The following is a 24490-nucleotide window of genomic DNA, read 5'->3' on the forward strand; positions in this document are numbered from 1 at the left end:
ACTAAAACACCTACATAGTAGGTGAGATTAAAAAAAACACAAGTCCATCAAGTCCAGACCTGTTCACCTTCTCTATTTGTCCTATTTATCATTATCGCAAGAATGAAAGTGTAAGAAAATCCCAAATTTTGGGTTGTTACCAAAACAGAAATAGAGGGTAAATCCCCCAATAGGTTCACTAGTTCTGGTGGCCCTGGTGCCAACCAATGATTTCCTCAATTTGAAGGGATTTCCCCCTACTTCCTTTTTTGACTATGGGGAAGGAAGTGAAAAAAGATTTCCCCAGTGGGGTAGAAAAAAAATGACAGGGGTTATAACCCTCTCTTACTCAAACACGTTTTGCCCTTAGTTCTACTTTAGCAAAAGCAGAGAAAAGTGAAGTCACAAACCTGGATATTCTGCCTGACAGGAGTTGAATCGCAAGACTAGAAGAAAGTAGTTACAAATTCTCAGGCAAGCAAAACATTTCATGTATATTTTCAACAGCATATTAAGCTGTTTGTCTGGAAACCAGATCTATCATTGACATTGCTGTACCAAAGAATTATAACTAACCTCCATACTGTTAATGTCTTTTATTTTTTCTTTCAAGTCAAAAATACACAGTGATAGCTCACAAAGTCTATTTGCTTGCTCTCTCCCATTCTAGTAACAATACGGATAATAACCAATAAACAAGAGTAGATTGAATATCAGAGATTCAGACAGCAGATGGAATTTGGTTGTGGTTTTGTGTTGTGGTTAGTAAGCCGTAAACTTTAAATCTTTGTATTGGAAAATCAATAAATGATGTGAACACACAAGTCTATAAATACAGAAAAATTGTTTCAGTTTCTAGGAAATCTTTAAATGCCTTGGGAAGGCAGTCCAGTCATGGATTTATCAAAGCCTCAGCTACTACATTATAATACAGCACTATTGGCTGATATCAGGTCCACCATACTTATTCTAGTGGTGTAGTAACAGGAGTAACAATGGTCATAGTAGGGACCAAGCCTTTCCACCTGTGGGCTCTATTATTATGTGAAAAGCCAGGTCCTTACTTCCACCAATCACTTAAAGCAGTGTTAGAGTAATGACATTTACCTATCAAATTGTGTTATTAAAGCTGAACTCGATACAAATAAGAAAGGCCTAAATTCTAAATTAATTAATGCATTATTAAAAATATATTTTTTAATGCAAGCAGTGAGCGTGCGCAAATTTGACTTGGTTTCAGCCTTTTGCAATATCCTGTACAGCAGCACTCAACCATTATAGACTCAGAGATTCAGAAGCAGGAGAAGGAGCCTGTAAACTATGCTGCAGTGCTTATGTGCTAATGAGGAGCATGCCTATAGAAGGAGGGAGCAGAGAGCTGAGCTTATCAGTGTGAGGCTTTTGTGTACTCTGCAGTCTTAGGGTGGGAGAGGAAGAAGACCTGTAAGTGTTACTAAAATGTGTTACTTAATTTTTAAGGACTACATATCCTATGGAACCTTGCTGCCTGTAAGCAATGATTCCTGTACTGACTCCGCCTCCTGGAACTCCTCCTCTCTGCACCTCTCTGTGAATAGTGTGACACAGCAGTGCCCACCCACAAGGCATAGTAAAAACATGTCACAGCATTGAAAAACAGTAAATGTGTGGGGATCTTCACAAAGTAAGCTTACTAACTTCAAGATCGACCAGACTAATAGGAGTATGCTACAAATAATAGAAATAGAAGATCAATGTTTTTTTTTTTATCTTTAGACATAGATACACTTCAATAGTAGCAGAGAATAATTAGGCCTTCAGCCCTGCCCGGTAGGGCTGTGCTGTGTGGCCACATTTGTGTTAATCTGAGAACTGAATAGACAGAAATACAAACCCTGTGGCATCTCCCTTATGTGTGTTTATTTTGTGCATTTAGCTGATTTCCTGGACCTCCGCTTTAACACCTTAGCATAAAGACTAAAGGTTTTTTACCTTCATGTATTCTATGCATGAAGGTGAAAAACCTTCTCTGTGTAACAGCCAATTTACATTCCTATACTTTAGCTTTAAGGTTGAATATATTTTTATTGATTTTCAAAAGGAAATAAAGAGAATAAAAGGGGTATAAAATGAAGAAAAAAAAGGGGTATGGGGGTAGTGGTATACATACAACATACCAAACCTTGTAAACAGTTGTGTAAGAGCTTGAAACAATTCTTAAAAACACAATGTGATATCCATATTACTTTGGTTACAGGTAATAATATATAACTCATGAGCTAACAGTCGAAGGGGGGAATAGGAGAAGAAAAATAAGGGGGTAGGATGGGGGCAGGAGGGGGGGAAGATCTCAGCAGTATATGCAAAGTGAATTCCTGATATCCGGTATCATGAACCTTGGGAAGGTAGTGTAGCACTCAGAGGGTAACCATTATACATTTATTATAGAACATGCATCTGTATGAAATCAGACCTGCTCCCTATGCAAAATTCCTGTTAAGGAGAGGGTCAGAAGATGAGTGGTGAAGCCAGATGTGCCATAATTTTGTGTGTGTATCCCCCATCTTTGCTTGCAGCTTCTCCATAAGCATGTGTCATTGATGATGTCTATCCACCTGCCGATGGGGGGATGACTTCTGCTTTCCAATGCTGTGTTATGACATGGTGAGCTGCGGATAGAAAGAATCTGAGAAGGTACTTTTTATTGGAGTTAATTGGACCTGGTAGGATGGATAGGAGGGCCACCTTAGGGGAGGGAATGAGAGAATCATCATACATGTCATTGTATATGTCAAAAATCAGTTTCCAGAAAGGGCGAACTCGATTGCACTCCCACCATACATGAAAGGTAGGAGCCTTTTTCTCTGTGACAGCACCAGAAAACGTCCGAAGTATTGGGATACATTCTGTGTACAGTGACTTGGTCCCTCCCTGTACCACCGAGATAGAAGTTTGTAGTTTTTCTCTTGTTTAAACCCGGAGATAGATGTTTTGTGTGTGAGTGTGAATGAGGTGTGGCATTGTTCCCGGGATATATCTGTGCCCAGATCCCTGGACCACCGTTGTGTGAAGTTAAGAAATGTATTGTAGGTATGGGACTGAATTTCTGAATTTCTTTGTAAATTAGAGCTGAGAAGAGAGATGTCTGGGGGTCTGAGAGAAACTACACATATCTTCGAAAGCTGTTAGTGGTCTGTGGATCTGTCCAGAGAGATGTAGATTTCCTAAACTTTAGCTTTAAAGGGTAAGTTTACCTTTACAGAAAAGGTGCATTTACCCTGGACATCTTCCCTACCCCCCCCCCCCCCCGGTCCCGCTGTACCGGAGTCCCGCAATCCCCTTCTGTCAGGAACCAGGACATCGCTTTACCAGTCTGGGGATTCAACATTTTCCTGGCTTTCTCACCTCTCCTCCAGCACTGATGGGACAGGCTAGGCAAACTCTGATTGGTCAGCACCATCCATGTGACGGTGCTGACCATCTAGACTGCCTCCTATCCATATACACTGAGAGGTGAAGCCCTGAAATCCCCTGTCTGACAGTGGGGGATAGCAGGACTCTGGTACAGTGGGGCGGAGGGGATGGAGAGGTGGTCCAGTGTAAGTGATTTTCCTGTAAAGGTGAATTTACACTTTAATTACAAATTGCCCATGGAATTCTTGCTCCAGTCCAGATCCAGATCACATACAAACTCCCTCTTTATATTGGGAAATGTTGATGTATCAGTTTTTACTTGTTAAGATTATGACCAAAATCCACACTTTCTGAAAAACTGTAGTAAGTTGTCACCAGAAATGTATATCAGAGTGACAGAACTTTTTTTCTTTTTAACCACAAGCTTGGCTGAGCAGTCACTGAGGCAAGGTTCAGGAAATAACCTCTTGTAGTGTGGTTAAAGCATGAAGCAACTTGTGTTATGTAAATCTATAATGATGGTAAAATTAGTGTTCATATATCTCAGATTTCCATACATTTTCCACTCAATCTACTTCTAACACCATTTTTAAAAGACAAACTATCTACACAGACTAACTTGTTTAGAGTTATTGATCATTCAAACCTCTGAACGTCATTCTCTGTACATTATCCACTTTTCTCTTCATAATATCAGGCTCAGTCACTAAGGTATCTTGAGTCATTTTTTAGATGATTATATATCATTGGATAAAAAAACATTAAATTTGCCCTAAGGCCCCTTTCACATTGAGGCGTTTTTCATGCGGTACAGTGCTAAAAATAGCGCTACTATACCGCATGGAAAAAATCATGCCCTGCAGGCTTCAATGTGAAAGCCCGAAGGCTTTCACACTGAAGCGGTGTGGTAGCAGGAATGCTCCAAAAGTCCTGCTAGCCGCATCTTTGGAGCGGTATAGGAGCGGTGTGTTTACCGCTCCTATACCGCGCCTTCACATCGAAATCAATGGGAAACCGCGGTAATACCGCGTTATTAACCCTTTTTCGGCTGCTAGCAGGGGTTAAAACCTCACCGCTAGCGCCCGAATATCGCGGTAAATACGACGGTATAGCGGCACTACAAATAGCGCGGCTATACCGTCACCGCGGCTCCACCGCCCAATGTGAAAGCAGCCTTATGGTTATGCAGTCCTCACTGACACTAGTCTCCCGATGTGATTGCTTAAATGCCATTAAAAAGACCAACTGTCACTTAAAAAATTTCCAGGTGTGACGACCCCAAAAGAGAAGTACTGGTTTACAGAATAACTTTTAAAATCTGAAGGAGGTGAAAATTGATGGCATTGTCCCACACAGCTGAAAACTCTTATGCCGTGTACACACGATCGGTTTATCCGATGAAAACAGTCCAATGGACTTTTTCCATCGGACAAACTGATCATGTGTGGGCCCCATCGGTCTTTTTTCCATCGGTGTAAAAAAACAGAACATGTTTTAAATGTTTCCTATGAATAAAAAACCGATAGGAAATTCCGATCGTCTGTGTGGAACTCCATCAGAGAAAAATCCACGCATGCTCAGAATCAAGTCGACGCATGCTCGGAAGCATTGAACTTCATTTTTTTCAGCTCCTCGTAGTGTTTTACGTCACCACGTTTTGGCATGGTCGGAATTTAGTCTAATAGTGTGTATGCAAGACTGATGAAAGTCAGCTTCAACGGATATCTGATGAAAAAATCCATCGGATTTTATTCCATTAGAAATCCGATCGTGTGTACACGGCTTTTGGCTAAGAAGTTACCAGATAATCAATGATGGGTACATTTTCAGTTCACAGTCATCTTTAAAATCAGACATCATGAGAATATTTAAACGATTTGGTGGAAGTGAGCTGTGGTAATCCAGTAGGATTGTCAGTCTTCAACCTGATAGTTGTCTGATAGCTGATAGCCTGATAGTTATTTGAACCTGTTGAACTTCTGGGTTTTATACAACTGTGGTCCAACTGGTATGCAGATTAGGGGTACCGATTTTACCCTTGACTTTTGCAATATGAATGTTTGTTTCAGGGGATGTCTCAAAATTTTGAAGCCAGAGACAGGCAGATAACTAACATTTTTGGAAGAGGCAGTCTCAGTATTTATTTTAATACAGGTTTCCTTAGAATCTAATCTATAATGAAGATTCACACAAGCAAGAAAAGTACTGTACCTTTTTTGTCATCAACAACAGGCCCTAAAGCTCCCTCATGTGTTTTAAAGCTTAGGCAAAGGTCCTGCCAGTCTTTCACATCAGCCAGTCTGTCAGGGTCTGGATATGGACCTAAGAACCCTGCAGTGTCTGGCTGTAGCTTTTCACGCTGTGCCACCAGAGATGCTGGAAAATTCCCTGTCTGATCCCTTGGACAAAAAAGAGAAAACAAATGTAGCCACCACACCTCATGTTTGGTAAGCCGCTATAAGCTCTAGTGGCGCTCTACAACAATGTCTGGCTAAAATAACAGAACTACTTGGCAGATAGTATTAGCCTTCTGTATGATAAATCTTACATTTTGATATGTTCCTTTAATATACATCAATAAGATTTTGTTCATTGATCTGCAGTACTTCACATGTAAATCTTAAAAATCCTTTAAAAAGCCAGAGGGTTGCTTTTAACAAAGACCTACCATTCATTTATTCAGGTCATAAATGTATGTATCATTTTGCTGCTAAAATTTTTAGCAATGTAAGATATTTACATTAGCAAAGTAAGAAAAGTAAAATATGCCAAACAATGCCGTAAAATCAACCCAATATAGAGTAAGTACAGAGAACAAACTGTACCTGCTGGTTAAATCCATTAAAAAACATTGTTGCATGATGTATGGCAACAAAATGTCATGGACAAACTGGATAATTGACCTTCTGAGCCATTTTCATATTTGGAGAGGCGGTAAGCTCTAAAAAGGGCTGAGGCACATCATCTAGGTTAATGCCATCAGATCTTCAGCAGGAGTAATGGACAGTACATGCTCTCTTATAGCTTCTGTTAGCCTTTGGCCTCCTGAGAAAACTGTCAATTAAACTTCTTCATCAACTAAGGCAGTGGTTCTCAACCTTACTAGTGCCGTGACCCCTTCATAAAATTTCCCAAGTTGTGGGGACCCCTAACAGTAAAATTATTTTCGTAGCATGGGTTGTCAGCACCCAAGGCAAGACAAGTAACTTGCGCCCCTAACCCACGGACATTTAGGGCTCCCTGAGTCCCTTCCACTCGTACAGTATTAAACCCCCTTCTGGTACATCTTAGGATGTGCCACTGTTTCTCTTTGTTCTCCTTTCTTTCCCTTTTATCTCTCGCTATCTTAATTACTTGTTTTGTTCCCCCTTCCCTCTCTCTAGCCGTTTTTTTTGTTCTTTCTCTTATTCTTTCTCTCCTTTTTCTTTTTTCCACTCTCTCTTTTCCTCTCCCTTCCATATATTCTCTATTTTTATTCTTTCTCTTACTCCTTGGTGGGGGGAGGGACTAATGGCAGTTCTGGTGGGGGGTGGGATCAGTGGCAGTGCTCGGCAGAGTTGGAATGAGTGGCAGTGCTGGGGGGGGGGGGGGATTTCTGATTGGCCAACTTAGGTGTTCTTGATCAAGGCCATCTGCTGATCTGAGAACTGTAGTGGGGACTTATAATGGCAACTATAATCTCAGGTAGTGTTACTCACTGTGTCTCCGACTTTGTGGTGTCTCGTAGCAGTGACACCTATGCCGACCCCCAGGTTGAGAACCACTGAACTAAGGGGTTTAAAAGAGAAGTTTGGGGTTTTGAAAAAAAAATTATACTCACCTAGGTGGAGGCAGAATTGATCTGATGTTGCATCTGTCACCTGCTGGCTCTGCAGTGAGAACTTAGTGATCAAACATTTCTGATTGCTCAGTTCTCCCCCTCTGCTCTGAGCAGAGAGCCATGACTGACAGTCACTGGCTCTCTGTTCTCCACTTACTGGAGCGCTGGACTGTGGAGGGGGCTGGGGGGGGCTGGCTCAGGCTCTCAGCGGATTGCTGAGAAGCTGAGCTAGATCGGGATCTTTCCAGAGCCTGGCCTGGCTAAGTGACTTCAACTGACAGTGGGCTTTAACATGCTGTTGACTGAAAATGGGTCACAGGAATGCAGAACAAACTGCACTCCTGTGATGCATAGGAAAAGTATGACCAAAAAAGCTTTGGTCATACTTCTCTATTAAAGATCAGAGTGGAAACCCAAGATCAAAAATCACAGAGCAGCCTAGGATCAATAATCAACTTCATCACAACTCACCTTCAGAGTCCATCAGACCAGACAAATGGGGCAGGTGCACGTGCAACAGGACACAGTAAAGGAACCTGAATGCTTAAAATATTGATTCGGTTTAACGACCTGGTCACTGGAATGGAACCCGGTCATTAAGTGAGGAGTGCCTGTACATCATTTAAAACTATTTTATTAAAACTAAGTATTAAAAATACTCACATGTGCCAATGTACCATAATCAGTACAAACGTTCTGAATCCCATTCAGTAGTAAGTGTAATACATGGCCTATCTTGCACTGTCCCTGCCTAACAACAGATAATCTATCTGGGAATAACTTCTTCAGTTAAACAATTCAGAACACAAACATCTGCTTATCCCCATACACAGTATATCTTTCAGTAAAGTTCAGGATAGCTGTGGTAACACAGGGCTGGAGGGATCCAAGGTCACAGGGCCACCCCATGGAACTCCCTATGGAAACTGCATGCTACAGACTCCTGCCTGTCTACCCAGACACATGTTCTGACAGCTCCATTTACTTGCCCAGCTTCCTCATCAGGTGTGGTCTTTCTGAGCCAATGAGGAAAACTGGGAAACATATCTTCCCTAGTTGTGTCCAGGAACTCATGGAGTTGTAAGAGATTGAGTTAAAGAAGTATGATGAGTAAACACGGCCTTAGATTTAAATTGTTTTCCAAAATAGTTTTTCAACAACGTTTTTGAATGTGGAATTGAGATACTTGGAATAGATTTTCATGTTTTCAGCAGCTTCAGAGTCACTAGAATGATGCATACATAGAAGTAGAGAGTGGATCAGAAAGCAATACTTTAGATATTAAACCAAAAGTGAGGGTGACTTCCCATGATGTGGGTACCTGGATATCAAAATCTGTCATCTTATGCCTCAAGCCTCAGAAGAAACAGTTCTGACTTCAGAGTTCAATCCTATTTCTGATACTTGGCAAAGTCAACTGAAGGTCTCGATTGAACATCCACAGTAATAGGCGAAACAGAATTGCTGACATGAGAGGTGTATCTTAACCCCAAAACAAACATTTAATATAATGCAGCTTGCCTATCTTTATATGAAGTGGATGCATTTGTTTTATTTTTTCAGGCTATTTTTCTCTTTATTTTTGCCTGATAATTCCACTTATAACACACTTTCTCTCACGTACTTTTCCATTGTGTCTATGGAGGCAAGCATGGTTGGCACACGTGCTGGACTACTTAAAATGTGTCTGCCTTTTTTTACCCCCATTAAATGATTAAATAATGGGACTAGTAGCTAAAGAAAGCTAAAATAGTTTTTTGCTGTATTTTCGGCTCACAGGAAGTGACAAGGACACCGCAATTCTGGCACATTCTGCAGGTATTTCTGTACTTGCTGAAAATGTTCAGCCCGAACATTGACAATGAATACAGCCACTACATAGAAGGAGTGGTAAGCTCCAATATATTTCATTTTTGTTTTTGGGTTTAGATTCATTAGAAAGTGAACCTGTTACCCTGCATTTTTCCTACAGGTTAATTTTGAGTAAACGTGTATTAGCTTCAACTCCTTGGTGCAATACATCACATTTCTTTAGTGAATTGACGGATGGAATTGGGGTTAACTTTTAATCATTAATCAGTTTGATAACATCAGGGTTTATAGAGTTGTTAATTTCCATACAGAACTATAATTTTTTGTCTAATATGATTGTAACCTTAGGTTGATTATGCTAAGTCTGAGTGTGTTATCAAATTAGGACAGTTTGTGTCCTAATCACCAAAGACAAGCTTTCCTCTGACTCTTTATCTTGTTTTGTAGGAATACATCAGAATCAAGAACTCTCAGAACTGGGGACACTTTGCAGAAGAGCCTATGAAGAAATTTATGATACAGGAAGTTCACTGTAGTGTCAAATAACTTTCTTCTTTACACAGATCGCAGGAAGAAACTGTCTTATAACACTTGGTAAAAAAGCAGAGATTCATGCTACAGAAATGTATGGTGAAATAGAGCATTGTTCCAAATGCCCTTATAAACCCACTGATATGCCACAATAGAACATTGTTACGGTCTAGAATTATGTTTTAAAATGACAGCATATATTATTGCAGGAAAATTGGTGGTGCAATTTAATTTTTTAATTTTTTTTGCAGATGAGCAATTTTGATTTAAACTTTACCGCAAAAAATCATATCATTATCCGTCTTCAATTGAAAGTTGCTAGTCCGATCCTGCTAACATAGGCACCTGGTGGTAAGCTAGATTTTCCATAAGGTTCCTGTGTTCCTATGAGAACCAAGTGGACCTTTTGCTAGAAGCAACTCAACAGTGTAGTTGTTTGTGGTCTGAATTGTTTTACTGAAATAGCAATTCTCACTAAAGAGGGCAAAAAACAAAACAAAAAAAACTCAGGGGCCATTAACACTTGTGTATCTCAACACATGTTGGCTCTGCATTGCTTAAGAAGGGTTCTGTGTGTGCAGCACAATGTATGGCCCATACAAGTCAATTGGGATGCATACCAATGTGCATTAGATACATTGACATGCATTGGTATGTGTTTTGGCATTGATAGTGAGAGTCCCTGCTTCTGGAAAATGGGTTTTAAAAGGACACTGGGTTTGCATGTACAGGACTGCATTTATTTTGAGAGGAGAACTGCTCTGGCAGCTTTCTCTGGATTTTACTATTTCTGGATGGGGCTCCGTAGTTTGGAGATTCCAAAGAGTCTTGAGTGGGATGGAATCTCCAACCCTGTGTCTGGGTGTTGTGGATAACCAGCAGGGTGTGTGTCCAGGTGCACACGGCCCTTATAACAATGGCCTGGGGAGAGCAGGGGGAGGTGGGAGTTGGAGTTGCAGCTGTTTGAAGAAAGACCCCTGTCACAAGAGCTGGGAGTACCTGGTGGAGACTGCAGCCCATGTAAAGGGGATTCTGGGCCCAAGGACTGGGAAGGTCTGGCCAATTCCAGGAGTTTGAGAGACCAAGAGAGAGCCTGGGAGGCTGAGAAAGCTGCAGAGGCCAGTTAGTCTAGGGGGGCTGGAGAGAGTCTTTGGTAGGTGCAAGCTGGAGATGCTGAGAAAACCCTGTCAAAAGGCCATGTGGCTGAGAGAGAGCCTGATTAGCAAGTGGTCTGGGAAACCAAAACAAGCAGAGGTACTGCTGATCAGAGAGCCAGGTGGCTTGGTATTTTTCATTTGTGTTTGCTGACTGAAGTTGAAACCCCTGTGTGAAAATCCTGGATGGACTTTTGTTTTTTTCTCTTTAAATAAAAGTGGGGTGCCAGGCTCTTAACTATAATGCCTGTGTGACGTGGGCTCACTGTACAAATTTACATCTACCACTGAGCTAAGCACCCCCATATCACACTGTGCATATTCATTTGGACCACCCTCTGTGAACCTATGCCATGTGCTAAACAACATTTTGAATGTCAGTGTCCAGAGAAAACATGTCTCCCACCTGCTCTTCTATGAATTGTAGGACCCTTATAATTGAGGTGTTGAGTAGGTCCCAGCTCTTTGGTCAGCCACACGGATATTATGTCAACACGTGGAGGAGAACTGCATGGGATGGAATTTTTTAGGATATTTTACAGTGATTGGTCATATAAAGGTATTTAGACCTTGTTTTCTCTTGTGACATTACCCTTTACATGATGTTGCTCTGATATCCCCACTATATATGCTAGCATTGTATGAATAAAGCTGAACTGCCAGCTTACTCTAAGTACACGCATTAGGGTATTCTATTTCCAGTTTATGACAAGCAAAAGCTATGTGTTCTCATGATTTTATGTGTTGCTAACTCACTGCTGCAAGGCCATTTGTCTTGAACTAACAAACATAGTCATTGAACTGCACTAGAATAACAGGTATTTGTGCAAACAATTTTCATGGTATGAAAAATAATGCTTATATTTTGAGGCATGTATAGACAGTACTAGCAATAGTGGATACATACATTTGAAATTGCTATTATTCATTTTATTGATCCAGAAATGTGAAAATTAAATTCCTGTTAAGGTACAATGCCAAGGCTTGTGCAGATGTTTTTCACATGATTGTCTAGTAGAAGTGAATTGTCACAGAGTTTGAACCAGTAACATTCCTTACTGCCTTCGGAATTCAGCTACATAGTCTTTGGTATCCCCAGAACATAGCATTGAAAAATACAACATTTTTTGGAAAATGAATGCATTGCATATGCAGTACAAAAGGCAAGCTACAAAAAAATATAAACATTAGAACAGTTATGTACATTATAGCTGCTAGGTAAGCTTTCTTTCTGAAGACATAAAGTATTGTACAAATCTGCCTCCTGCCCCTCTCATGCTTCCACTGCTTTCTGCCCATTGTGCCCTTTCCATATTATGGATCAGCGAATGTTGAAAGAGGAAGCAGACTGACCTTTTTTATCAGCAACAGGGTAAGATTGTTTTACCTTATATCCTTCACTGCATAGTTGAGAAGTGCCCCACATCCAGTGGATACAAGGGGGTCCCCGACTTATGGACAAGTTAGGGACTTTAGGTTTGTTCTTAAGTTAGTTAGTAATTTGGAAACCGCATGCGCAGAATGGCAATTACGTAATTTTCCAATGTTTTCCGATGTTCTGTCGAATGTGCCCACTTTTGAAAATGGCCGAAAATGTCCTGTTCGTAAGTAGGAGTTGTTCGGAAGTCGGCCGTTCGGAAGTCGGGGACCCCCTGTAGTCCCGGGATTTTGGACACTCTCCTGTTGTTTCCCCAATCCCTTCAAAATGTCAATAAAAGTAAGTATGCATATTATAAAGAATCAGAGGCTATCTTTGAGATCCTTAGAATTTCACTGCATATCTACTACGTACTTAGTCACAGTACTGCTTTTTGATTTCTGCTTGATGATTTCTACAATTCATCATATTTACAGTATGTTACAGTATTTCTGTTGCACATTTTAACGCAATTTTACAAATTTGTACTTGGGCAGATGCTGCGTATTATTATTTAGGACTACCTGTGATGATATTAGGGTTCAACAAACTCCATACTGTGTGGAAAGAAACAGGGGAGACATACGAAACACAGTGCTAACCTAATTTTTCCAAAATACTCTATTTTCTGTCATAAGCCTTCTAGTTAGTCATCCACATGTCAAGAAGATCTAGTGCATGGCCATGGCTCAAAATATGTGCATGCACACACTGCATCTTGTAGTCCATAGTTCATATAGTCAGGCATTTGATCATGTGATTGTGCAAGTGCAAATGTGCATTAGCATGAATTATCAGCACTTGCTTTTGCCACCCAAATTGTTCCTCAGCTCCTGTGATCCATGACCTGCATGACCTGCATTCTGTTATTGCGTATTTGACTGGACTTGCCGCCTGGCTGTATGTAGATCTCCTATTTGTGACCTTGTCTTCTGTTTGAGGATTTGGTACCTAGGCTACCCATCTGATATCAACCTCAGCCTGGCTTCCAAAGCTGCTCCTGCCTTTGGATTGGGTATCTCTGCTGCCTGAATATTATTTACCTTACTATGTAAGATGGACATTTTTAGGCATTCTGCTTATACACTAACACATGGAAATCTATAAAATGTAATTTGTAAGAAACATGGTAAAACACCATAATCAAAAATAAAAACCATATATCAGGCCTTGATAATGATTAGAGCATGTTGGGTACAATTCCCTTCACTTCCAATAAGTTTTGAATAGACTAATCTACTCAGAGTACCATCCAGCCTGAAAATGTTTCTATTTTGGACTTTCAGCTGGATGGTGCTCTGAGTGATTTTTTCCCTGTTGATTGTCTCAACCACTCACAGGGTTATTTGGGCTATTATAGTGTGGGTTGGTGATCATTTCAAGGAAATCTCTTACTATCCCAAGTAATAGCCATATAAAGGAAGTGGCACCTTGGGTTCTGCTGAGAGAGGCACTCATTGGATTTTCGCTGGGGAGTTTGGCAGGTGGCTTTTCAGCACAGCAATGCTGTTGGCTATATGTTTATCATTAAAGGTTTGGGTAACTTACAGATTCCTGTTCTCCTGAGGAACAAATATAGTCTATTCGTAAGGCATGGGGAGTGAAGAGAATTGTACCCAACATCCTCCGATCATTATCATGGCCTGATATATTGTTTATATTTATATATGTTATTTTAACATGTTTCTAATTTACATTTTATAGATTTAAAGCCGGTTCACACTGGGGCAACTCGTCAGGCGGCTCAGCCGCCTGACGAGTCGCGTCCCATTCTATGCAATAGAACCATTCTAATAGGAGCGACGCAGAAAAAGGTTCTTGTACAACTTCGGGGGCTGCTCGGGGCAACCTGCATTGACTTCTATACAGAGGTCATTTTGCAGGTCGCCTCTGAAGTCATCTTCAGGACGCCTTGCAGAGTCGCCCCCGAAGCCGCACCGCCTAAGTGTGAGCCGGCTCTCACATTTGTGTGTGTGTATAAGTAGAATGCCTGAAAAGTCCCATCTAAACATAGTAAGGTATATTTAAGGATTTAGGGATGTTGGCATTTACTACTAAAGTGTGACCACACGGTTATTGTTTCTGCTAGGTTAAATATTATAACCACTGTGCTACCAATGTGAAAAAACAAAACCAACAATTTGTGAAAGAAACTTAATTGTTTGCTGCCAGCATCGGCATGTGTTTGCTACACCAAGCAATCAAACAGTGATATACAGAATGCAGCGCAAGCCTCAACTCTATAAGTATAATCCTAACAAGTGCAAAATATATAGGTATGTCACCTAATGCGTAGTAAATTCATTCACCTACTCCTTAGAAGACATACAGTGCCTTGAAAAAGTATTCATACCCCTGGAAATTTTCCACATTTTGTCATGTTACAACCAAAAACAGAAGGAAATTTTTGGCCTAAAAGCAAAACAATATGTGTGGCAGAAAACTAACACTGCACATCACCCTGGCCACACCATTCCCACTGTGAAACATGGTGGTGTCAGCATCATGTTGTGGGGATGATTTTTTCAGCAGGGACAGGGAAGCTGGTCAGATTTGATGGAAAGATAGATGGAGCCAAATACAGGGAAAACTTAGAAGAAAACCCCTAATGTCGCGTACACACGATCACTTTTTGTGATGTAAAAAAAAATGTGTTTTATCTCATGAAACAAAACAACGTTTTTCAAACTTCATTTTAAAAAACGACGTTGCCTACACACCATCGTTTTCTGAAAATGGTCTTGCAAAGTGCGGTTACGTAAGACACTTTCGACGGCACTCTGTTCCATTCAAGCTCGCATCATAACTTGCTTCTGCGCATGCACGGGTTTAAAAACGTTGTTTTAAACGTCGTTTTAGCCCACACACGATCATTTTTTATGACACAAAAAACGACATTTTGAAAAACGACATAAAAAATTCAAGCATGTTCAAATGTTTTTTTGGTCGTTTTTTTTAAGACATAAAACAACGTTTTGCCCACACACGATCATTTTAAATGACGTTTTTTAAAACGTCGTTTTTTTTTCATCACAAAAAGTGATCGTGTGTACGCGGCTTTAGAGTCTGAAAATGACCTGAGACTGGGGCGGAGGTTCAACTTACAGCAGGACAACGACCCTAAACATACAGCCAGAGCTACAATGTAATGGTTTAGAACAAAGCATATTCATATGTTAGAATGGTCCAGTCAAATCCCAGACCTAAATTCAATTGAGAATCTGTGGCAAGATTTGGAAATTGCTGTTTATAGACGCTCTCCATCCAGTCTGACAGAGCTTGAGCTATTTTGCAAATAAGAATGGGCAAAAATGTCACTCTCTAGATGTGCAAAGCTGGTAGAAACATACCCAAATAGACTTCCTGCTGTAATTTCAGTGAAAGGTGGTTCTACAAGTATTGACTCAAGGGGGCCGAATACAAATGCACACCACACTTTTCAGATATTTATTTGTAAAAAAAATTGAAAACCATTTATCGTTTTCCTTCCATTTCAAAATGATGCGGTGCTTTGTGCTGATCTCACATAAATCCTAATAAAGTACAATTATGTTTTTGGTTGTAACATGACAAAATGTGGGAAATTTTAAGGACAATTAATACTTAATACCCACACATTTACGTTTGTAAGTATTTTGCACCTGTTAGGATTTTACTTATAGAGCGGAGGGTTGTACTGCATCACCATTGTGTTTGCTACCTGCTTATTGTTGACTCGTGGCTCATCTTGACTTTGGCTTGTTTTGTGTTCTTACTGGCTTCAATGCTACACCCATGTGTCGGCATCCTGTACAAGATTAGGTCTGAGCATCTCAGCAGTATGCAGTCTATCTTCAGACCATCTTCTGTGTCTGGACCCACCACAGGCGCCTGTGACACTCCATTTACAACACCAGAGGGTATTGAATGGGAGGTGTTAAGAAAGCCCCCTCATCAGCTTGGCCTCTACTAGGTACCAGAAAACATGCAAGTCTGGGTTTTGACCCGAAACTGAACTTTGGTTTAAGTTTGATTCATTTTTTATAAGATCAGTAATGAAAGTATCTTCATAAAAAGTGGCTACACAAATGTATGGGAAAATTACAATCACTTAGAAACAGGCTTATATTTTAAGGCCCAGGAGGCTAATAACAAACATTAGATCTCCAAAGCAAAATCCATATCAAATTTGTTCTTGAGCAATTGTAATTTAATTCTTGTAAATAATGTGTTGGTTGTTGGATTGTTAAAGCTTATCAGATGGAAAAATAGATATAGATATATTAGCTGACTTTAAGCCTGTGTCTGCTAAGCATAATAAAATACACCTATCAACACACCCCTTGAACCCTTTGATTGTGTGTTATTAGATCTGCGACACTCTCTCCCTGGGATACAAAATGCAGTCACATTTGGCATCTGCAGCTTCTATTCACCATTTGAAACTATGAGGTAATGCTAAGATTAGTTTATGAGCGCTAGTGAATCTGATATATCAGGTTGGACTTTCGCTAAAAGTGAATTGGACTCTGCATGGAACCAAGGACCAGTCAAACTTTATATATCACCTTTACCTCTGTTTATTTTACTATTGCTTATTGTCTGCTTTGTTTTATATAAAATGGTCTGTAATGCCCTGTACACACGATCGGTTTGTCTGATGAAAACGAAACAATGGATTTTTTCATCAGATATCTGATGAAACTGACTTTCATCAGTCTTGCCTATACACCATCCATTAAAAATCTGATCGTGTCCAACGCGGTGACATAAAACACAACGACGTGCAGAGAAAAATTAAGTTCAATGCTTCCGAGCATGCGTCGACTTGATTCTGAGCATGCGTTGATTTTTGACTGATGGATTTCACCACAGACGATCGTTTTTTCTATCGTTCTTTTAACCATATTAAAAATTTAAAACAGGTTCTATTTTTTTTCATCGATGGGAAAAAAACTGATGGGGCCAGGGATGGACTGGCCATTGGGACTACAGGGAGTTTCCCGGAGGGCCGATGGCTCAGTGGGCCGGCTTCAGTGACAGCGGACCGCCGCCCCCCTCCGCTCCTCTGTCTCTGCTTCCCAGCAGCGCTCACCTCCTCTCCCTCCCCGCAGCGCTCACCTGGGGGGAACAAAGAAGCAGGGGAGGACCAGAGGAGCAGGGGGGGTGACAGAGGAGCATGGGGGAGGGGACAGACAGCTGACTCAACAGCTATGGCCTGGGAGTTTGTCACTTCTGCCTAATTTTGTCCCATAAGGGGGGCACCAAACTGATTCTTTGCCCCGGGTGAAATAATGTCTAGCTTCCCCACTGGTACTGCCTATAAGAGTACCAGTACCAGTCGTTCTACTCTAATAAAGTAGAACGGCTAGTGACTAGTGAAGAGGGAGAGGGGGCTTGGGTGGCCGGGGAGGTGTTTGCGGGACTTGTCCGGCCGCCAAGGGAGAGACCTGTCAAGGTGGGCCAGTCTGGATGAATTCCAGGGCCAAATTTCTGTCCCGGTCCAGCCCTGGATGGGGCCCACACACGATCGGTTCGTCCGATGAAAACGGTCCATCGGTCCGTTTTCTTCAGATGAACCGATCGTGTGTACAGCGCATAAGAGTCTTTAAGCAGAATCTGAATGCTCACATGAGAATTAAAATAACTTTACTTCTATAGGAAGCTACTATATCGTAAACTCTGTTACTTTCCTGTCTGGACGTGGCACATGGAATAACACATTTTCCTAAATGGTCAAAACTGAAACAGGATATACGGTGAAACATGCTTGTTTCCATTAAAATGCACACCCTGTGTGTGTGTAAAAGATTAACTATTGTGTTAACATGCTCCAGCATCAATTAACCCCATCTGATGGTGCTTGCGGAGACAGCAGGAGCTGGAGGATAGGTCAAAAAGACCCTGCATTTCAAGTGACCCAGCCATCTGAAAAAAGTTTAGTTTAAAAACAACAAATTCAGGGAGCGGGGCATTCAGAGGAAGAAGGAGGAGCAGAGTGTGATGGAACTGACCCTCAAAAAGAGTCAAGTCAGCTCTATAGACACCATCCTATAGGGATCTTTCCAATACCACACCATTAAAATAATTGAGTGATGAACCATAAACTCTTGTTCACTGCCATCTTTGAATCTGAAAATAATCTGTTTACATTTAACACTTGAAGCAGTCACCAGAAATGATATATTTAGAAAAGAATATCTTGTCATTCTGCTACCTATTCTGTGTACTCTGATTCCGTAGGAGCACTCCCACTGCATGTGATAGTCTTTTTCCGTGGGTAATTTTTTGTTGTTGTTCCTTATGCTGCGTAGTTTCCTAGTATTGAATTGGCAAACAAGTGGGCTGAAAGCAGTTTCAGTTTGTCTCGAGAGCTCACTTGCTCTTTTTATCTAGAGACATTACAGTAAAACACAAAGAAAGTTTCCTCACTGCTTCAAAAAGGAAAAGGAAATGATCTCTCCACAGATGCGGTTTGCTGCTATCCTTTTCTCTGATCCGCTGGTCCTATATGCAGAGAAGTCTATGGAGAGATTATCATAAAACCATGACCACACAAATACAGTGAATGCATACATATTCATAAATAGGACGGTCTTAACAGACCAACAGAGACAGAATATCGCATTACATAGGAAAACTTTACTTTGCTCCAACCTCTGGCACCCAAATAGCTAAAGCAGGCCAGATAAATTGGTTAACAACAGGAAATAACAGCACTCTGCTGTACGATAGTGTGACAATGAACTGTATGTTTTATACAAGTTGCATTATTTATCTTTTTTTGTGGCTTTCTAATTCTTATTAAATCTAGTAGCATAGTTACATTGGGCCTATTTACCAATGTATACTGTATAACAGCATAAGCCATAGCCAGCAATCCGATTTTTCCTTCCAGTGGTTGGATATGATATGTGCCAACACAGACAGTTTTTTTTAGCATACATTGATAAATGGGGCCAATTAGTGCATTTGAAAAAAAGCAAAACGTTTTTAACCCATTCTTGTAAAGTCTGATATTGATGATCTAGATTAGGGATCTCCAAACTTTCTAAACAAAGAGCCAGTTTACTGTCATTCAAATTTTAAGGGGGCCCGACAATGCCCTGTCTTTGGTATTAGGTGGAGGAATAGTGCCCCAACCTTGGTGTCAGTGGGAGAAACTGTGCCCAATTGTTGGTGTCAGCAGAAGGAATTATGTCCCATTGTTGGTGTTAGTGGGAGAAATAAGTCCTCAAGGGTAAGATAAAGGCCAGCAAAGGGCCGTATCTGGTCCTGGCATAGAAGAATGCAAAGCAAAGTACCTTTGCCATAATATCCTAACAGTTGAGTAGTATTGTAGATTGAAAAGCAAAAGTAATCCTAAATGTCTGCATTTAAACTTTAATTCCATCCATAGTCTTAGGCCTCGTACACACAACGGTTTTCCTCGACAAAATCCATCAAGAAACTTGGTGGCAGAGCTTTTTTGCAGAGGAAAACGGTCGTGTGTATGTTTTTCGTCGAGAAAACTGTTGTGGATCTCGACGAGAAAAAAAGAGTACGTCACCGCGTTTGAGAATGACGAGATTTTGCCTTGACTGTGTGTACACAAAGAAAGCTTGACAAGATTCTCGACAAGCCCGACAAGGAACTAGTCGAGGAAAACAATGTTTCTTTTATGACGAGTTTCTCGGTCGTGTGTACGAGGCCTCAGTGTAGGACAGCATAGAGAAATGTTACAGTCTCTATCAAGCTTTTGTTGCTCTGCTTCCATTGAGAAGATTTGCATCACTACCCGTTCTGATGATACTTCTTAATACACAGATTGTCTGTATTTAGGAATCTCCCCAATGGGGACACCGACAGCCAAAACAAACTTGACAGAGGTTCTGAACATTTAAAACTCTGTCCAAAGCTAATAGTTGACTGCCTAACTCCAGATAAAATGTTTATTTAGTTTGCATAGTATGGGGAAGAGTTAAGTGGTTGTAAAGTCAGAAAGTGTTCTATGAAGTAAGGTAAAAATCTTCTGCATGCAGCCCCCCCCCAATGCATACCTGAGCCTTTTCTTGATTCAGCAATGTGCACGAGAGCCAAAGCTCTCTCAGCCCTCTCCCTAACTCTGTCCAAAATGAAAAGACTCAAACTTCAATAAAACATGACAGAGGCTCTAAGCCGTTCCCACGTTATTCAAAACAAAATAAAACCTTTTGACTCAAAATGGGCTAATGTATCACATTAGAATTACTGTTGATCTTTCAATCTTGAATAGAATTCTGAAATTGGTGAGAAGTGTGGCTCTGTTGAATTCTAACTCTTGCCCACTCTATTCAAAACTATGTAGCACTACCCCCGTAGGAGCTGCTTGTTTAAATTTGGGCCTTGTGCGTTACCTCGCTCTTCGTTGTCTAGGGGATGAGATGAGAGTCTAAGAAACTTCAATGTCCACACAAGTTGTAAATCCCTTTTCTGTCAGGTTTTTATTTTCACACAAACTTGTATAGGTAGAGGGATAGTGGGTTAGGGGAAGGTTCAGGCACATGATGCAGATCACTGGGGAACTTCTATGGTTTCAAAAGTCAACTCACCACTTTCCTCAGAGTGGGTATTGCAAACCCGGATAGGCCTCTCTCACTGGCCGAGCAGCAGGGATGATGCACGGACAAAAATAATACAGTCTCTGCCACAGACCTTTCTTTGAAAGTAGAAATAAAGTGTTCCAGAATCCTCTGCCACAGGATTTAGTAACCGGATCTCCAGCTGTACAGTTTAGAGCCTTTAAGCTGACCCAGCAACACTGTAAGGCATCATAGAATACGGTGCATCCTCCAATAAAGTTACCAGGCCTCTCCCAAGATACCAGCCTTCCGCTTGGTCTTCTCTTGGGCTTCCTCCATTGAGTGGCTTCCTCCCACAGAACAGACAGCACAGGATCACCTTCAAAGTGCAGGCCCCAGTCAAGACGACTGGGCCTACCTAGAAGAAATGCAGCCTCGGGCCAACGTGGTCCTGGGGCTGAAAATGGACCATCACATGCATCGAGCCAGGAGGGCCACGAGGCAAAAAGGGCCCAAGAAAATGGCGTCTGCCCCTTAAGTATTTTTCCCCAGCATGCCCAGCGGGGAGACCACTACCACTGGGCTGTTTCCGGAGAAAAACACCCAATACACTCTGGCTTGCCTGTGGTCCAACATTGGCCTGTGGTGGTAACGCCACCTACAGGCAAACAATGGGAAAACCCTCTAAGCACAGCCATAGCCGGAACAGAGGCTGATTTAGCCTTAATTATCAGAGTCTGAGCTAACTACCAGCTCAGACACCCACTTAATTTAAACATAGCGCCTGGTCATCAGGAGCAGGGCGCTACAACTATATACAATGTTTTGGCTTTACTTTTAAAGTGGAATTCTACAAACCAGTGTAGCGGTTGGTTGCTACTAGTTACTATCATCCACACATATTCACCCTGCTGCCAGACTTCCATAAATCACTCTCCAGTAGATAATGAACAGTCATTTGCGTTGGGTTTTTTTTTTTTGGTTTGTTTGGGGGATATAACTTGGTTGGGGAAAAGGTATGGGGTGGCCATAGAACAGATTACATTTGCCATGTTACAGTGGTAGCACTTTAAAACTGGAAATGGTCATTTTGACTTTGATGATTATCTTAAAGAATTGCTATAGTGGGTGCGCTTTGCATATTCTGAATAGATCACTTAGAAAAATGATGGACTCTAACCTTGACAAACTTTGACTTTACACTCCTCCTCTACACAACTCCTGCACACTGTTACTCCCAGGACTCTTCTCCTGCACAAACTTCCCTGTCACAGCATTAGTCTTTCCGCCCCATCATCTTGAACTGTGCCAGGCATCACTCTGATTAATCCCTAGCTGTTACTGAACTTGCTGAATTCTGATAGGCCATGGGCCTGCAGCATCCCTATTTGACGGCCTAGTTACTTTAGCAGAAAAAAATGGTTGATGGACTACTGATCCCAGCCAGTCCGATTTGCAAATCCTGTGCCCTCAGACCACAACGATTTGTCACAGAACCACAGTTTCTCCTCTGGCCCTGCACCCAGCTCCCCTGGCATGCCTCTTTCAGACATCCACTGTACCTCACTCACTGAACTTCTCCTGCCCTGAGTCCTTCTTGAAGAATTTACACGGACCGTGTGTACCGACTGCTTCTCCAGTGCCTGTTCCAGGAAACCTCTCCATGACCGCGTAGGGAGAGGCTCCCTCCCAGCTCCCAAGCTCCTCTGCCGAGGCTTACACCCCCCAGATGGGGGTGAGCCTCTTGCTGCAGTCTAACACTCCATTCTTCAATTCACCCAGCCGACAACTCCCCTCCTGTGGGCTGGAACTGAGTTTATGTAGGAGGCCTGCCCCCTGTCAATCCTAGTTGGGGATTGGTCAGGGCTCCTCACATGAACTCCCTGTCAGTCCAATTCCCAGCTCTGCCCCTCTTCCAAAACATTCTCCCTGGATGCGGGGTAGGCGCCCAAGAACTGAAAGACAGGTAGTCACACCCGCTGCTACACTAACCATTCTCTGCCCCCCAAATCAAAACAAGCTGGCCTAGCATGCAGCATAGGCCTGCCTAAATATACCTGCCTGCAGGGCCGGATTTGCTCTCCCTGCCGCCCCAAGGCCAGGTTCCGCAATGCACTCCCCTCCCCGCCAACCGAACCACCCCTCCCCCCAAATCAACGGAGAATGGCAACCGGATGTCAGGGGTGGCACAGTTAGTTCTAATAGTTTTTATTTTGTAGCTTGTCGTTTACTTTTTTTATTTCTGTCTAATTTTCCTATTATTTTTAATATTGTTTTTCTTATTCTTTACTTTAAATTTTTTTTAATTTTAATAATTTAATTATTTCTTATTTTTTTATCATTTTTTTTTTCACTTGGTAATAAAGTTATCACACAGGAGAAAACAATTCCCTGTGTGATAGCAATTGGACGTGACAGGTTCTCTTTATTGAACCTGTCACCTCCAAAACACGAGTCCTAGCACTTTGCTAGAACTCCTGTCACAGCTCACCCCTCTCATTATGTACATCGGTGGCAGGAACAGTCACAGGAGACAGACTCGGCAGCCTGGGGGAGGACGGAGTCCCGAAGACAGAGCCAGTAGAGAGAGGTATGTGGGGGGGGGGGCAGAACACATTGCCGCAATCACTTAAGGAGCGAGCGGATTCCAGATAGCAACTTGCCGCCCTTAACTGGACGTCGGGGGACTCCATGCCGCTGCCGCCCCGAGGTGCCCTGCCACCCCGAGGCCTGGCCTCAGTGGCCTTGTGGGAAATCCGGGCCTGCCTGCCTGGCAGCTATCACCCAAAACACCTTACCTCTAGCACCTACCTATCGTAGAGGGCGCTACACCAGCTAAATACACATTTTTTAATACATGTATGTTTAGTTTTATCAGCCTAAGCATATGTGTCATTTTGTATACCCATGCTTATGATTTGCACACCTAATGTACAGTGCATCAACCTCTCATATACAAGAAAGATTACGCAATTCAGGGGCACACACCTTTCCTCAGAGCTGTGCTTACCAGTAGTACAATGTACCAATACATAAATACAGATATGCACACCAAAAAACCTCCCCCTAACAGAAAGGGTGGAGCCACAAAAAAAGGAGTAAATGGTGGTGATGAATGCATAATGCATGTATGGTGAAAAAGTGTCAGTGACACTTCTCCCATGGGGACCCCTGTCATGGGAACCATTTGTCACTGGAAGCTGGCTGCTTAGTTCCATCCGTTTGTTGTTCTTTCTATTGCCTTTTTCGTGACCAGTCCCTGTGTGCACCTGCCGATGTCGCAAAGGCACTCCCTTGTCTCATCCCTATTGTTTGTCACACTATGGAGAATATAGCGGCAAATGCGGCACCAGAACCAGATGTGTGTGGTACACGTCCGGTTCACGGATCTTAGTGGCTTGAGTTCCAGGGACCACTGGTGGCCATCAAGTGTGCTGCTTTTATGGGGACACATGGATGTGCATGTAAGAGTAGGTCCAGTTACATTATATTATATTACATGTCATTCCCTTCTGGGGCTCATAGTATGCATTCACCACCACCATTTAATCCTTTTTTTTTACTGTGGTTCCAACATGTCAGTATGCTAGTATACAGGAGGTTGTTGGAGCATTTGAACCTTGCACCATTTGGAATCTTCTGGCTTACATGCCCTTTTACACTGTGTTTTTGTGAGTATGCATTCCATTGGTTTTATTGTCTTTTAATGCACTAGGTGTTGATGCCTCCCCCGTTTATTTATTTTTTGTAGGAGGTTGTGCTTAGCTGAGGAAACCTCACCTACCTTGGTCTCCTCCTGAAGTCTCCTGGGATGTATGACATCATTTGCAGAGGCCTGAAAACCAAAAAGTAACAAAAAAAAGTA

Source organism: Rana temporaria, chromosome 8 (genome assembly GCF_905171775.1).
Source record: "Rana temporaria chromosome 8, aRanTem1.1, whole genome shotgun sequence".
NCBI classification, from domain to species: Eukaryota; Metazoa; Chordata; class Amphibia; order Anura; family Ranidae; genus Rana; species Rana temporaria.